This window comes from Sciurus vulgaris (genome assembly GCF_902686455.1).
Source record: "Sciurus vulgaris genome assembly, chromosome: 1".
In the NCBI taxonomy this organism is placed as follows: Eukaryota; Metazoa; Chordata; class Mammalia; order Rodentia; family Sciuridae; genus Sciurus; species Sciurus vulgaris.
Genome location: NC_136461.1, coordinates 209,180,007 through 209,194,712, shown reverse-complemented (window position 1 = coordinate 209,194,712; position 14,706 = coordinate 209,180,007). Strand labels below are relative to the sequence as shown.

Below are 14,706 nucleotides of genomic sequence, written 5' to 3'. Positions count from 1 at the left end.
GGGCACACCAGGTGCCAGGGAGTTGAAGCAGAGTTTGACGTCTCCTCACATGGCACACCACTCACGAGGGCTTGGCTGAGGTTGGAACCCTGCCCTGCAAGCCCTCCAGTCCTAGAAGTCAGGTTGGCCAGCTTCGCCTTGCCCTTGCCCGAGGGAAGACGGGGCAGACCATGCCAGAGTCCCAGGTGGTGCGTGGCACTCTGCTCGGGCCTGGCGAGCAGAGCCTTGTGGGAGCCTAACGCCCATGAGGCAGGGCGTCCTCCTCCCGTGCGGCAAAGCTGAGTGGGGCCTGGAGGTGTGAAAGTCCCGGGTACCCCGCGTGCCGGCTGGGAGCTGCCTTCCTTGCGAGGCACGTGGGGCCAAGCACAACAGCCCTGCCGAGCTCGCTGTGCCTCCAGACTTCTGGGGCCAGCCTTTCATTTTGAATTGTATTGTTGCTCTCAGGTATTGCAGTAATGCTTGACAGATTCTCTGTGAATGAGGGAAAAAATTGAAGCATTAATCATCTAGAGAGTGGCATTTTCTAATTTGGATATGCAGCAAAACAACTCTGGGTGATTTTTGTCCTTTATTTTCAACACGGCTTCTCTGACAGGTCGTCGTCAGCTGCTGTAGAGCAATAAATCAGAGTCATATTCTCAGGGTGAAGTGGGCTTGATTTCCCGTTGTTGCATTCGTGTCTCCCTCCCTCCTCTGCACGTGAAACTTGTGATCCCTAATGGAGATGGTACAACATGATGTTCAGGGCCTCTGTCTTATCAAGATGGGGGGACAAATGAAGAGATCCACACGTGGTCCTCTGCATCCCCCGTGGAGACGGCACAGACACAGTTTGCAGACCGGACCACGCACTCCCTAGAGAGAGGAGCTGTGTCCAGACTGCAGACTGGGAGACTGAGTGCCAGGGTTTTGTGCAACCTTGTGACTTGGGTTTGTTTAATCTGTGCAAAGAGGGGACTGGACTAGGTGGTGTGGAAGGGCCCTTTCAGCGTAAATCCCTCATGCTGCAGATGGAGTATCAAGGGTAGCTCGCTCTCTTCAGGTGTGTGCCAGCCTCTGGAAACGAGCCGGCCTTCCGAAGGTGCACGTTGTTAGTGTAGTGCCAGGAAGCTCTTGTCAAAGTTCTGCCCTAACCCTCCCCTTTCCACTCTGGGAACTGGAGTCCTTGTGCCCAGTGCCCAGGTCCTGAGGATTGTAGGCAGCATGGGGCCCCATGGACTGGCTTTCAGTAAACAGTAGTGGTCTATTAGTTATTTTCTTTTTCCAGAGCAGAGAACAGCCTCATAAGGTCAAGTGAACTCCCAATGACCTCAGAGCCCTGAGAAGTAGAGATAGGTTGGCCTCATCTGGATTTGGGGCAGCCTGGAGATGGGGGGAGAACGAGGGCCAGGGCTTGGGCTTGTTTGGTGCCCAGGATGAATGGACTGGCCCTGGTGCCCAAGCACTGGTCCCAGCAGAGGGCATGGGCTGTGTGCTGAGGGCTTGATGAGCTCATGCCGCCTCTGCTGCAGGTGAGCACTCAGTGCTGTGGCTGTCAGGATGACCTTTGCCATCAGGTAACATTTTGTTAAGGCATTGTTGTCAGGTAGCCCTTGGGGGGCCACATTCACAAACACCCCCTCCTGCTGAGCCTCACTGTCTTTTCTATCAGAAAGTGATGGAGCAAGCCTGGGTCTCCAGGGCCCCCAGTGCAAGAGCCAGTCACTAGGGTTGGTTGAGAATAAAGACACTCTGCATAATAATGTCCCTCCTGTAGGACCAAGCAAGAGTCTGTATTGGGTTGGAAGGTTAGAAAGTTGAGATTGCCTCTGCGTACTCATCTGTCACTGGCACCTTTTTGTCCTTTTAATGTCTGGGCTGGGAGAAGGGGGTGTAAATAGCAGTCTGTTTCCTTGAAGGCCCGCCTCCCTTGCTTACCTGCTGCAAATGCAAAGCAGACATGCATTTGCAAGGCTTTGATCCAGTCCTCCACTCCCCTGCCTTCCCACGTGATCCTGGACCAGCCATCCCTCCTTCCTACCCTGCTCTGGTTTGCGAGAAGAATCATTTTGTCTGCCTATAGTTCTTCTCGCCTGTCCTTCACATTCCATTTTGACAACAGGTCAGCTGCACCTCCAGGGCCCGCTTCACATGTCTGTCCCTTCCTAGGAGTCGGGAGGGAGCGGTAAGGGTGTGTGCAACCATCAAGGGGTGCAGCCCTTCATAAGCACTGTCCTCTGATCTGTCACATCTAAGACATCCTGGAGGTCCCAGGAACGAGAAAAGCAAAGTTATGACTGTCCATCACAGCTCCGTCTGTACATGGCTTTCCGTACCTTCTTTGACTTGCTGATGCACACCAGACACAGCAACCTACTCACTGCAGAAAATGCTTATTTTGATGGCTTTCCATGTGTCGGGTACTGCTTCCAGGATCAGAGAACCTGGAGCCAGCAAAGTAGTGGTCACCTTTTTCTGGACCCCAGAAGAGACTGAAGAGTGGCACGCAGAATGGGCCAAACTGGGAGGGGAGTAAGGGCAGTCCGGGGGCCCGGCTGGACTCAGCCTGCTCTGCCTGGGCCTTGCATGACTGTTCTGTCTGATCACCATTGAAGATGCCCTGCAGCACTGCTTAGTGACAGTCTCCAGCCAGGGCCACCTCAGAGTCCCCCTTCACACACCTGCACCTGGGGTGGATGGCACCATGGTGTTCAGAGTTGCAGGGCACTTGCAGAAGCTGTTTCAGAAGAGGCCTATTGTTATCATTCTGGAAGACAGTGGAGCCCTGTGGATTAGGAAGAGGAGGCCAGCAGCATGACTCTGCCAGGAGAGAACACCAAGGCCAAGGACCAGCAGCAGCTGCTGAGGCTCAGGACAGGGCAAACTTTTCTCCCCACGTCTGAATTGGCTCTGAACAGTGGATTCCTAAAGTTTTTCCGAGACATTTCATTATGGTGGCACTAAACATTAAGGGGGCTCTCCTGTGGCTCACCTTTACAGGGCAGGGCTGTGCAAAACTTAGAGACCTATGCCTGACAAGTGACAGACACGGTTGTTACCTGGGTGACTGCCAGGGAAGGCAGCAAGAAATTATAGAACACTTAAGGTGTGAGGATCGTTAACATGCATTCTTAAGAATCGCTTTTTAAATTTTAAACAAACAGAACTAATGATAGTTCCCAATTTCATTAGGCGCTTGATATTCATAAATTTCCCACAAAATGGACTTGCTGTTGGAGCGTGGAGCACGTGCCGTGGAGATGCCACAGGCTTCCGCGCGCTGTCTCCGGGAGCAGTATTTAAGCACTGTCAGCGTGCGGCAGCCAGGAGTTGTGGGAACCTCCAAAAAGTGTGTTGCAGTCTGCAGGCTACTCTGGTCTCCTGGAGGAGAAAACCAACAACAGAAGGGAGCGGGAAGCCCACGAGGCTCCATCAGCAGCCTTACAGACAGTCTGCATCTTGGAGGGAGGAACTCCAGTGGGAGGGCAGCACAGCCTGGTAGGTGCAGAAGCAGGAGGGCCTCTGAGCCAGGACGACACGGGTCTTCAGCCATGAGCCCACTCACTCCTGCTGCAGCCCCGGAGGGGGTGCGCACCACAGGCATTTCTGCTTCGCACATGAAGAAACTGAAATCAGGGAATTCAGTCTCTGGCCAGACCTAGGATTCAGACCCAGGCTTCTCATTCTTGGCATACAGTTTACCTGTGTGTATCTTTTGACGCAACTCTATAGGATGATTGAGTTATAGTAAATGGCACATTTTTAAAGAGCACCATTTGATCACTCAATGTATATAGGAACCCAGGAAATCTCCAGCACACTGCACATACAAATGCTTCCTTCACCCCAGCAATGTTCTTTGTGCCCCTTTGTGACTTATCCCCAGGCAACTGCTGCCCTGCCATCTGCCACTGCAGGTTAGCTTGTGCGATCTGCAACTTTATGGGAAGGGCCCTTTGGTGTTCTCAGGCTTGTCTCTGTCACTCAGCACAGTGGTTCTGGGGGTCGCCCACATTGTCGGCGCATAGAATGGCTTGTGTTTGCAGCCGACGTGTGTTTGATTCTGAGGATGTGCTGTTGTGTGTGTCCCTCTCCATTGGTGGACGTTCAGCTCTTCTACCTTGGTGGCTGCCGTGGTGACCACTGTGGTGGCCATGCCCATGTTCAGCTCATGTGCACAGGTTCTGGCTCCCTGGCATCCCCTTGGGGGTGTTGCTGTCTCTGTGCCAGGTCTGTGGACAGCACAAGGAGGTCACTCCTGCAGCAGCCCTGTCCCTGGCTTGCCAGCGCTGAGGAAGTGGGCGCTTCCCAATGGCATTTCTGCATATGCACTGCCCTAGTGAATGCCTACACCAGCATCTTCTCACGTCCTTACAGGCCACTCGCTGGCTGCCTTCTGTGACACACATCTTTTTAAATGTTTTGCTTTTTTTTTTGCAAGTACTGAAATTTGTGCGCTTTTATTTTCTTCTATATTCCTTTCTGTATTATCCAGATTTTTAAAATTTGTATTCTTTTTAGTTATACATGATGTAGAATGTATTTTGATATATCATATATACACATGCAGTATAAATTCCCATTCTTGTGGTTGTACATGATGTGGAGTTAGGCTGGTCGTATATTCATTTATGGACATAAGAAGGTGATGTGTAGGCTGGGGATATGGCTCAGTTGGTAGAGTGCCTGCCTCGCAAACACAAGGCCCTGGGTTCAATCCCCAGCACTGCAAAAAAAAAAAAAAGAAAAGAAAGTAATGTGCAGTTCATTCCACTGTCTTTCCTATTCCCATCCCCCATCCCTTCCCTTTATTCCTCTTCATCTAATCCAAGGTACTTCTGTTCTCCCCACCCCCTTACTGTGAGTTATCATATGCCTATTGGAGAGCACTTTGGCCTTTGGTTTTCTGTGATTGGCTTATTTCACTTAGCACGATAGTCTCCAGTTCCATTCATTTACCAACAAATACCATAGTTTCATGTTTCTTTATGACTTAATGTTCTGTTCTGTATAGATACCAATTTTTTAAAATTCATTCATCTGTTGAGGGGCACCAAGTTTGGCTCCATAGCTCAGCTATTGTGAATTGAGTTGCTATCAACACTGATGTTTGCCCACTTTTTTAAAAAAGTTGGGTTGAATTCTCATTGTTGAGTTTGCACATTCTTTGTGCAGCGTGAGGCCGGGCTCGTGAGTGGTCCGTGTTATGAGGTCCTGTAGTCTGATGTGCAGATCCAAGTGTTAAGTCCGGCCCTGGCGGGGTTTATGCAGTTGCAGAGAAGGCGTCCGCGTGCGTCAGTGAGGCTGGCGTGCTGTCACTCAGGAGCTTCCCCAGAGCAGCCTGTCGGTAGTCACCAGGACTGGTCAGCACCCTGGAGTGGAGGCCCACACACGGAGGACCCTGCTTCTCAGCATCCCTGCCCCTGGTTCAGATCCACCCTGCCCACTTCTTTCTGCTCTCTGGTCTGACCTCTCCACCCACCCCTAGTTAAGCCAGTGCTGGAGCCAGCTGCTCCTTCTCCATCCAGGCAGAAGTGGTCACATGGCTCCCTGCCTGAACCTTGGCATGGCTAGCACCACAGTGCTGAGCCGCTCTCTCAACACTACCTCAAGGCCTCAGCACTGCCTAGACCCCCTCTTGCCACAGCGTAGTGCTGCCGCCCTGGGAGGCATGTCCCTGCCCACCTGCTGTCCTCCCCAGTAACTGGGAATTCTGTAGGAGGCTCAGTTTCCAAATTGGTAAAAATGGGAGTAATGGTGCATGCCCCATGGGACCTCCTGGGGCGAGTGGGCGTGGCGACTGAGTGCCTGGTCCAGCCTGCTGCTGCTTCTGTGGGCCCGAGCCCAGCTAAGGACAGGGCCTGGTCCCTGGAAGACATCATGTGTGAGAATTGATACTTTTCATTCTAATTCTGCCCATGAACTGTGCTTCTGTGAGTGAATTTTGACTTTCTGGAAATAAAATTTTATTTTCTAATTCTGTATCATTTTATTCCATATATATGTCCTATAAATATATTTGGTATCTGTGCTATTTGTTGATGGTGATGAGAATGTTATTTTACACGCAGATGATAATTAGGCAGTTTCCAATTTGTAAATTCCTCTGAGAACTCCCGGACTTGGTATTTTTGTTTTCCTGATGGCTGTTTTGGTTTGAAGATGGGCCTCTGCATGCACTGCAGGCTAGTCTCTGTGCAGGCCCCTCCAGCTCCCTGCCTCCAAACACTCATGCCCTTTGGAGTCTGGACCTCCTTTCCTCACACTGTCACCCCCACCAGGCCAACTATGCACACATATGACCTGATTTCTGCCCAAAGGAGATTAACAACTGCCAGGCAAGGAGGCTGACAAGAGGGAGGCAGAAGCTGGGAGTGGCTGGTATGTTGCCCTTACCGTATCCCACAGAAAGGGAGGCTGGAGGCCTGCACCAGGCATTGTGGAGGAGGCAGGAGATTGGGAGCAGACCCACAGAGGTGGTCCCTTTGCAAGGCAGGTGACCACACCTGGCACCTGACCAGGACTGGAGGCGGAGGAGAAGGAGCAGTTCATGGTAGCTGTGTTTGAGTTGGCCATGTGGGGCGAAGGCAATGGAAGGGGCATTTCCTGGGAGAAGCAGGCTTGGATAGAGTGTCTGGTTTGGATATAATGAGATTGAAGGGCCAGTGAGAAGCTCTGCTGGCATTACAATAGCAGTAAAGCAACCAGAATTTCCAAAAAGGTTTTCTGATTAAGAATATATTGTCTCAGTTAAGCCACACCATCTCTGTTTAGGTAGGAGTTTTGTTCACCTTACAGGTGACCATCTGGTCTCACGGTGACCAGGACATTTCCCTGGGTCACAGCTGGTGTGGCAGGCAAACCTTCAATGACTTAGCCATGTTGGGCTCCACCCTGGGGACCGATTGGCCTCTGCCAGATCCCTGGGAGGCTGTCAGAGCACAGCTGTAGGTTGTAAAGAGCCTTTGCTCCATGGATACAGGGCCACGTTTGCCTTGTCAGAGCTCATGTGACCCACGAGGTGCAGTTCCTGTGGCCAGGCACAACTTAGGGAAGGGCCAAGCCTCAGTTTCCCCTTCTGTCAAATATAAGTTACCACCTTAGGACAGTTGGAGGTGAAGTGAACGGTGTGTGGGCACCTGGCCTTGGGAAGTGTGCAGTACACCAGCTCTCCCTGGGGCTGCACAGGGCCTGCATGCAGGTGCAGCTTGAGTCTGACATGCATGGCCTACCTCTGCTGCCCTGCACGCCAGCATCCCTCTGGGAGAGTCAGCACCCAGTTAGGCTGCAGCCGGCTGGCATCCTGGAGGAGGGTCCAGTGTACAGTTATAAAAATGACAAATTGCACCCCATTTATGTGTGATTTATCAAAATGCATAAAATGCATTCTACTCTCATGTGTAACTAATTAGAACAAATTTAAAAATTAATTAAAAAAAAAGACTGATGCACCATGGTAATCTTTTCTAGGTTCAGCTCCACTTAATGGGGGACTTTGATGCTTAGGGATTCTTTTTCCATGGCGGTGGGTGATGGAAGCCGTCTGGTCCTTCAGCCCTTTACTGTTTCCATTTACCTCGGGAACCGGCTGTGTGCCAGAGCCTGTGCTGCAGACCTGTTGGTTTTCTAGTCTGATCTATCTGTAACTGTTCCAGGAGGAATCTGAGGAATTGACTCTGTTGGTTCTTTGTCTTCTGATTAGCTTGATGAGAGAAACTGCCACGATGGGCTTTCTTAAATGCAGGGATGACACCTCCATGGATCGCTCAGGCCTCTTTCCGTTAGTGAGACATCCAGGAAAAGAACTGCCAGAATGTCTGGACTTCTGTGTGTCATTGGCTCTCTGGGCCTAGAGCTGGAAGACACGTGTGCATTCTGGCCCCACCTGGCCTGCTGTTAGCTGGGTGATTCTGGCTATCCCCTCCCTCCCTGCTTCAGTGTGAGGCACAAAGGAAGGTTGTGCTCTTCCTTTGGAACTGTAGACCTGGGTCCTGGCCCAAGGCCTCTGGGCAGTGTTCTAGGTGTCACCCGGAGTGGAGGGAGAAGGCCACACCTCACCTTGGATGCACCCCTATCACACAGCAGGCCTCTGGCCACACTTGTGGCTGCCCAGTCATTTCTGCTGGAGGCTCCACAGAAGGATGTGCCATGTGTCCAGAGACCTGACTCCTGGCAATCACATATTGTATGAGCCTCAGTTTCTTCATCTGCTCTGTGAAGATAAAGCCCCTTTGAAGGAGGGAAATGAAAATATCCTGTTAGCACAGGTAAGGTACCATCCTGTCCCTCTATCGTTTATTCCCTTCTCTTCACCTCTGGCTTCCCATTTGTGATTTCCTGTCTTCTGAAAACTGGCCTTGGACACTCAGGTCAGTGCAGACCTGTCTCCTGGGCCAACAGGGAATAAAGGCGTGCAGTCCTCGTGGAGGCTGCCGGTGCTCGTCATCCGGCCCCACTGGCCTCCTCCATCACCCTCACTCCCTCGTCCTTGCAGACTTGGCCAGATCCTAACTGGTCTGTGTTCTAGCACAGCTGTCCTGGTCCTGTTGCTCTGTGCTGGGCAGGCCCTTGTCCACCAGCACCCCAGTTCTGGCTTCCCCAGCCTGCAGGCCCCGGCAGCAGTGCCCCTCCCTGCCTCTGGCTGGAGTCCCTCAGGCAGGGCCCCAAGGTTCCTCTTTATACTTGAACAGTATCTGTGCCTCCTGCGTCAGAGCACTAATCACAACCTGCCACTCACCCGATGACCGTCTGGCTTTCTGGGTCCTTCTCTCCCGGGAATTCTGCAGCTCCTGGAAGGAGATTCACCTCATGTCCCTACACAGCATGGCAGCTGCTGCCTGAGTGTTGTCCAGCTGTTGGTGTGGTTTGTCCCAGGTTCCTGCCCTCGGATCTGGTGCTGGGCAGCATCGCCGTTTGAGCCATGAGGTTGCTGGTGACCTGTCCTTAAGCACCAGCTGGTAGTGGGAGGTGAGACCTTGCTGAGCCTAGGACACTACCTCTGAGTTGGCCCCATGGACCTGTTTGATTGGGCAGCCAGTGTCCTCCTGTTCTGAAAGGGCCAGGTCACCTGAAGGTGATGGGAGCGGCCTTCATCCGACCCCCACCTGGAAGGGCTGTGACCTCCACACCTTCAGAGACACGACAAGATGCAATATGGCCACACCTGGGCATGGACAGGGACACAGAAGCAGACTCTGCACCATCACCCTTGTTCCTTGACCCCCTCTGTGAATTCATCCAGTTTCTGAGGACTTAACAGGAGTGGAAGGAGCCTAGGGTTGGTAGCGGGCCAGCTTTCCACCCAAGGAAAGGTGCCTTCCTCTGCCCTACAGGCTCCGCTGGCCTCACCTGAGTGCTTGTGTTGGCTTTTCCAGAGTTCTATGCCCTGAGCATGCCTCTTTGGGAAGGGCAAGGAAGCGCACAGCCACTCTGGGTCACCCAAGGCTAAGAAACTGCAAAACCGTCCATCTCTGTGGTGATCAGGTAGCAGGAGTAGGGCTCTATGCCCTGCCCTGTGCCCCACTTAGGGGTAGTCTCTCTGCAGGAAGCAGTCCCCCGGTGAAGACCAGGACAGAGGTGCAGGGACCTGGCAACTTGCCTGATGGCATAGGCAATTATAGGCAGACCCAGGCAGGACCCAGATCTTTCAAATTTTGAAAGAATAGTAGAAAATCTGCAAAAAGCTTCATAGTTTTTTGTTTTGTGTTGTCTTGTTTTTTTTTTTTTTTTTTGTACCAGGGATTGAACTCAGGGGCACTTAACCACTGAGCCACATCCCCAGCCCTTTTTAATATCTTATTTAGAGACAGGGTCTCACTAAGTTGCTTAACACCCCCCTTTTGCCGAAGGCTGGCTTTAAACTTGCAATCCTCCTGCTTCAGCCTCCCGAGCTGCTGGGATTAAAGGCATGCACCACCGCGCCTGGCCTTAATAGATCTTTTAATCTCAGTGCAAACATCATCAGAATAGCCAGTGAGTAGTCCTGGGGAAACCCAGAAACCCACCCTTAGGGATGGAGAAATGCTGGGAGGACTGCCCAGGCCCAGCAGAGGGACTTTGGCCAGTCTTGAGGAGGGCCCAGATTCTGTGAGTGGGCATGACACCAGGGCAGGTGCTCTCCAGCAGCTGTCCAGTGCCTTCTCTGATCTGGCACTCTGGTAGCATGAGGGGAACCAGGATGAAGGAAATGGCAGAGCGAGGATGTAGTAGAAGAGAGACACCTTGACATTAGCCTCAGTGAAATGCTGTTTGTGAACTCAGGGCAGTGAATGAAAATAATACACAAAACAACCAGCATTTATTCAGCATTTTATAGCTCATGAAATATCTCCATAAAAGCTCTCCTATTTGATCTTCAGAGGAACTTCCTGTAATAGCCATGATTTTTTACAGTAGCTTTACATACCATACAACTCACCTACTCGAAGTGTGCAACTCAGTGGCTCCCAGGGTCTTATGGGGTTGCACGGCTGTCCCACAGTCCACGTCAGAACATTTCCATTCACCCAGAAAGTATCAGCTATGATTTTTCAAGCCCCAGTTATGTGCCGAGAAATTCAAGTGAGTTCTCCCAGGTCCTCACCAACCCTGCACTGTGGACTGTCAATTTTTGCAGGTGACATATCTGAGGCCTAGGGGAACTTAGGCCACTGCCCCTGGTGACAGGGCTGACACCTAAAGAGAACTGGAGTCCAGCCAGTGAGGCCCCAGAGCCTTGATCCTCCCTCTACACAGCTCTCCCCACACCCCACCCCGCAGGCCAACCTGGGAGCTCGCCCTGGACAGGGATTCCCCCCAGGGGCAGGCAGGCCTGGACTCCTACCCACCCCTTCCTGCTGCACATGGCCCTGGGGAACATGGGCCCTGCTTGTGCCGCTCTTGTGATCAGATGCTTTGGCGGGCCAGTGACCCTGCTGATGGAAAAGCTGCTTTCTTGAGAGCCCAGGGGAAGGGAAGTCAGTGAGAAATGCCCTGCCTCCTCCATGGCAGAAGGCAGTCCTCCATGTGCCTTCTGCAGTTTGCAGAGGGAGGGCAGCTGGCAGCCTGTGGCATTGAGGGTGCTTTTTATTTTATTAGGCACTGCCTTCTGTGCTGAGGAAAGGAAGTGCTTGAAGGTCCTAAAATAAACGTGCCTCTATAGAAGTGCAAGGTAAAGGTTTGCTCTCCCCAGAGCAGTGCTGGCCAGGGCTGCAGAGAAGCTCCACTGTCCTTATGCTTGCAGGCCAGCTTCTCTGCAGCCAGTAGAAGCATCACTTTTCCCCTCTAAAACAGAGTGAATTCATACAAACTTAATGTACATGAGTATCAGTGTTCAAGGGAGTATTTCAAGGGCTACCAATCCTTGTCACTCATTCTCTTAACAGTTGTATAGAGCCAGCTCTGGGCTGCAGAGACCTAGGTAATTGGGACGTGGTCCCCAACCTTAGGCCAATAAGCCTAGACACCAGTAGTGAGGGTCAGCAAGGGCTGCCCGAGAGCACCCCAGTGGGTTTACAGGATGGGGTGGCAGGCAGGGGACCTCAGGGAAGGACGAGACTGGCTGGGTCTTGAGGTTCAGTGGGATTGAGCCGGGAGGGAGGGCCAGCTGGGCCTCTGAGCTCAGATGCTCTGTGGGGTCCGAGCCCCTGCCCACTCTCTCACTGTACTCCAGAGACTATGTTGGGACCCTCCGAGACTCGCATGCTTGGTTCACCCCTCTCTAAAGTGAGAGTGGGATCAGAGGCACAAATGAAGTGTAGACAATACTATGTGTGTATGGGGCTTTCTCAGCACAGGGTCAGGAGGTCTTCCCTATCCTGGCTCACCTGCAGGGTCAGCTAGACCTAGACAGATTTAGAAACCAGCCCTGCAACTGCACAGGCCACACCTGGCTTGGGGGTCTGACCACTTATGAGCCCAGGAGCAGTGCACACGCTCACATCCTCAGAACCCTGTCACTTACACTACACGGGATCTTACAAAATAGGGTCTGTTCACCTCAACAGAGGAGAACTGATCCACAGTGTGTGCACCTGTGAAGAACTGCGACATGGTGACTAGAGACACACGCACTTGGAAGAGGCTCCAGAAGAACTGGAATTTGATCATACATTTTACAAAATCCCGAAGTTCCCTCCTCGGAGATGTGTGGGGCCTGGTCCTGTTCTCCACTGGATTCAAGGGTAGTCCCTTCATTGAACCTACAGGGACCATCTCAAAGTGCCAAGGGTGTTACCCCACCGAGGTGACCCAAGGCCTAGCAAGCAATCTTTCTTACTTACGAAGTCAAGTTGGGTGTAGAGGAGTTAGGAGCACGCGCAAGAGGCCCAGACCAGGGAGAGCTGTCTGTTTCCATGCTCCTGGCCTGCCAGAGCACTGCTCCCCCAGTCGGCAGGTGACTGACAGGCCTGGCCTCCTAGTCCCTCTGCCTACTCACTGGGAAGATGCCTCCGCTCTGATGTCCTCGCATGTATTCCCCAGTTCCTGGGAGGACAGGGAGCCAGAGGCCATATTCTTATCCCAGGGCAGCCGCTAACAGGAGGTGACTAGCCCCAGCCCTCAGCAGGACTTCCTTCTTTACCAGAAACAGAAACAACTGTCAGGAACCACAAAACCAAAGAACTGTTAGGATGGGTGGGTGCCTGGGCAAAGACCCAGCACTGCCACCCTGCAGGGGCTGCCTGAAAGGTCACCCTCCATACCCTTGCCCAAAGAAGGCAGGCAATTGGCTGCTGGCCATGAGCACGGTGGCCCACCCTCCTCTTCCATGTGGTCTCACAGGCTAATGATTTCCAGGGGCTTTGCTGCACTTGAAGCATATGTTTTAGAATTACTTTCAGACTCTCTCTAGAGTGAGATTGTGCAAATATTCCCTGATGCATGTTGCCCCATGCCAGTCTGAGTTTTGATGCCCACAAACAGGTATGTGTACAAGGTTACCAGTGGCAGGAGCAGGCAGGTGGGCTTCCCTGCAAGAGGCTGTTGAGGAAGAGGGGAGGACTGTGGCTTCAGTGAGGAATCAAGATTCTGTCACTCCCTAACTGAAAGTGGAGTCAGAAAGTCACCTGGGCTCTAGGCGGGTCTTTACCTTTCACCGATTGTGGTAGCTCCGAAGCTGGCACTGAATAAAGACTTTGCAGTCCTTTTAGCCGTCCCTCTAGGTCCAGGCACTCAATTCACAAAGGTGCTCAGGGAACCGAAGGTCTTGACTAAGGCCAAGTGCAACCTGTGCAGAGCTAGGAATCCAGCCCCTGTGGTCATCTCCTCCTCTGCTCCACAGTGCAGGGCACCTGCAGCCCTGGTCTAGGTGCCCTTTGTACCTCAGCTCCTTCCCCTCTGGGGTGATGCGGTAGGTGGCTGCTGGTCCTCCCTCTCTTCGGTGGCTCTGGACTTGGCCTCCTGCTTTTCTTACCTGGTTTTGTCACACTGTCCTTGGGTTCTCTGTTTGTGGCCTCTCTACACAAGTCCCTCAAATTGCTTGCCACCACCAGGGAGCATTGGCATTCTCAAGTGTGACGGGCCTCCAAACACAATGCTTCCAGTCCTCACCAGAGCCACTACCTGTCCTGTGTAGCTTTAGAGCAGGGCCACCTTCAGGGCAGCCTGGTTGCTGGCTCTCCCTTGATAGTGCTGGCCTTGAGGCTGCTGGACAGCACAGGAGCATCTTGCCTCAGGTAGCAAGTCCCTCTTCAGGAGGGACTGCAGTTTCCAGGCTGCAGTCACAGAGCCACCCCCAATTCCTGATGGCAGGATGGCAGAGGGTGGTCAGAGCTAGGGAGATCTGCACGTGCTCCTCTCTGGTTTGGGGGTAACCCTCCGCCTTACAGGTGACCCATTGGAGCTGGAATCCCAGGTGCAGGATTGGAAGCTGGAGAGCCTGGGGTCAACTGGCTTGGTTCCTTGGTGTCTTGGTCTCATTGCTGCAGGAAAGGACTACTGCCTTCAGGATGCTCCCTCTGTTCTGCATCCCAGGGCTCCCTGGGAAGCCCTGTTGGGAGGCCTGTTGTGAATTTGGGATGTGGTGCGTTGCTCATGCAGTGGCCGGCCACAGAGGGCCCGTGTCCTGTGCCAGCTCTGAAAACAGCACCAGCAACAGAGCCTCTCATTTTGGGTGCTCAGCCTAGACATGGGAGCAGGGTCAGGTCTAGAGGCAGCCTGCGTGTGGCACCTGCCCCTGGGGGTGTTGAGCAGGCGCTCACACGCCTGCCACAAGCTTCCCCTCAGCCCTGTACCTGCTGCAAATTGCAGCCATCCTTGCTGGTGTGCGGTCATGAGATGAATCCGTGTGCAGAACCCCAGCACAGGGCTTGGCACTGAGGAGGGACTCCTCAGTTCTGTTTTCTTCCCTCCTCAGCTTCCAGGGTACGCTTGGCTACAGTGTGGGTGAGGTTGGCGGCGGGTGGCATAATATGACACTCATGCAACTTTTGTGTTGTCTGGCCAGTGTACTTAGATTGGCCTTTTTTGGTGAAACTTGGGAAGTACTCTGACCTTCTCTTTGGACACAGCATTGGTTTGCTTCAGTCTACCTTTGGGATGCAGAAATAAGAGGTGCTTTGGGTAGAAAACTAGACACACATTGGTGCCTGGTGGGGAGGAAGGACAGATGCTTCCTGAGGTTTGTGTTTTTTTTTGTTTTGTTTTGTTTTTTTGTTTTTGTACCAGGGATTGAACTCGGGGCACTCGGCCACTGAGCCACAAACCCAGCCCTGTTTTGTATTTTATTTAGAGACAGGGTCTCACTGAATT

The 14,706-nt window shown here is 52.6% G+C and overlaps 1 protein-coding gene across 1 annotated transcript in view; it reads left to right on the top strand.

Annotated features, from left to right (window-relative positions):
- The window catches only part of TRAPPC9 (trafficking protein particle complex subunit 9), a 568,317-nt gene that overhangs the window by 426,666 nt on the left and 126,945 nt on the right, over positions 1-14,706 (top strand). The gene's annotated exons all lie outside the window — the stretch shown is intronic.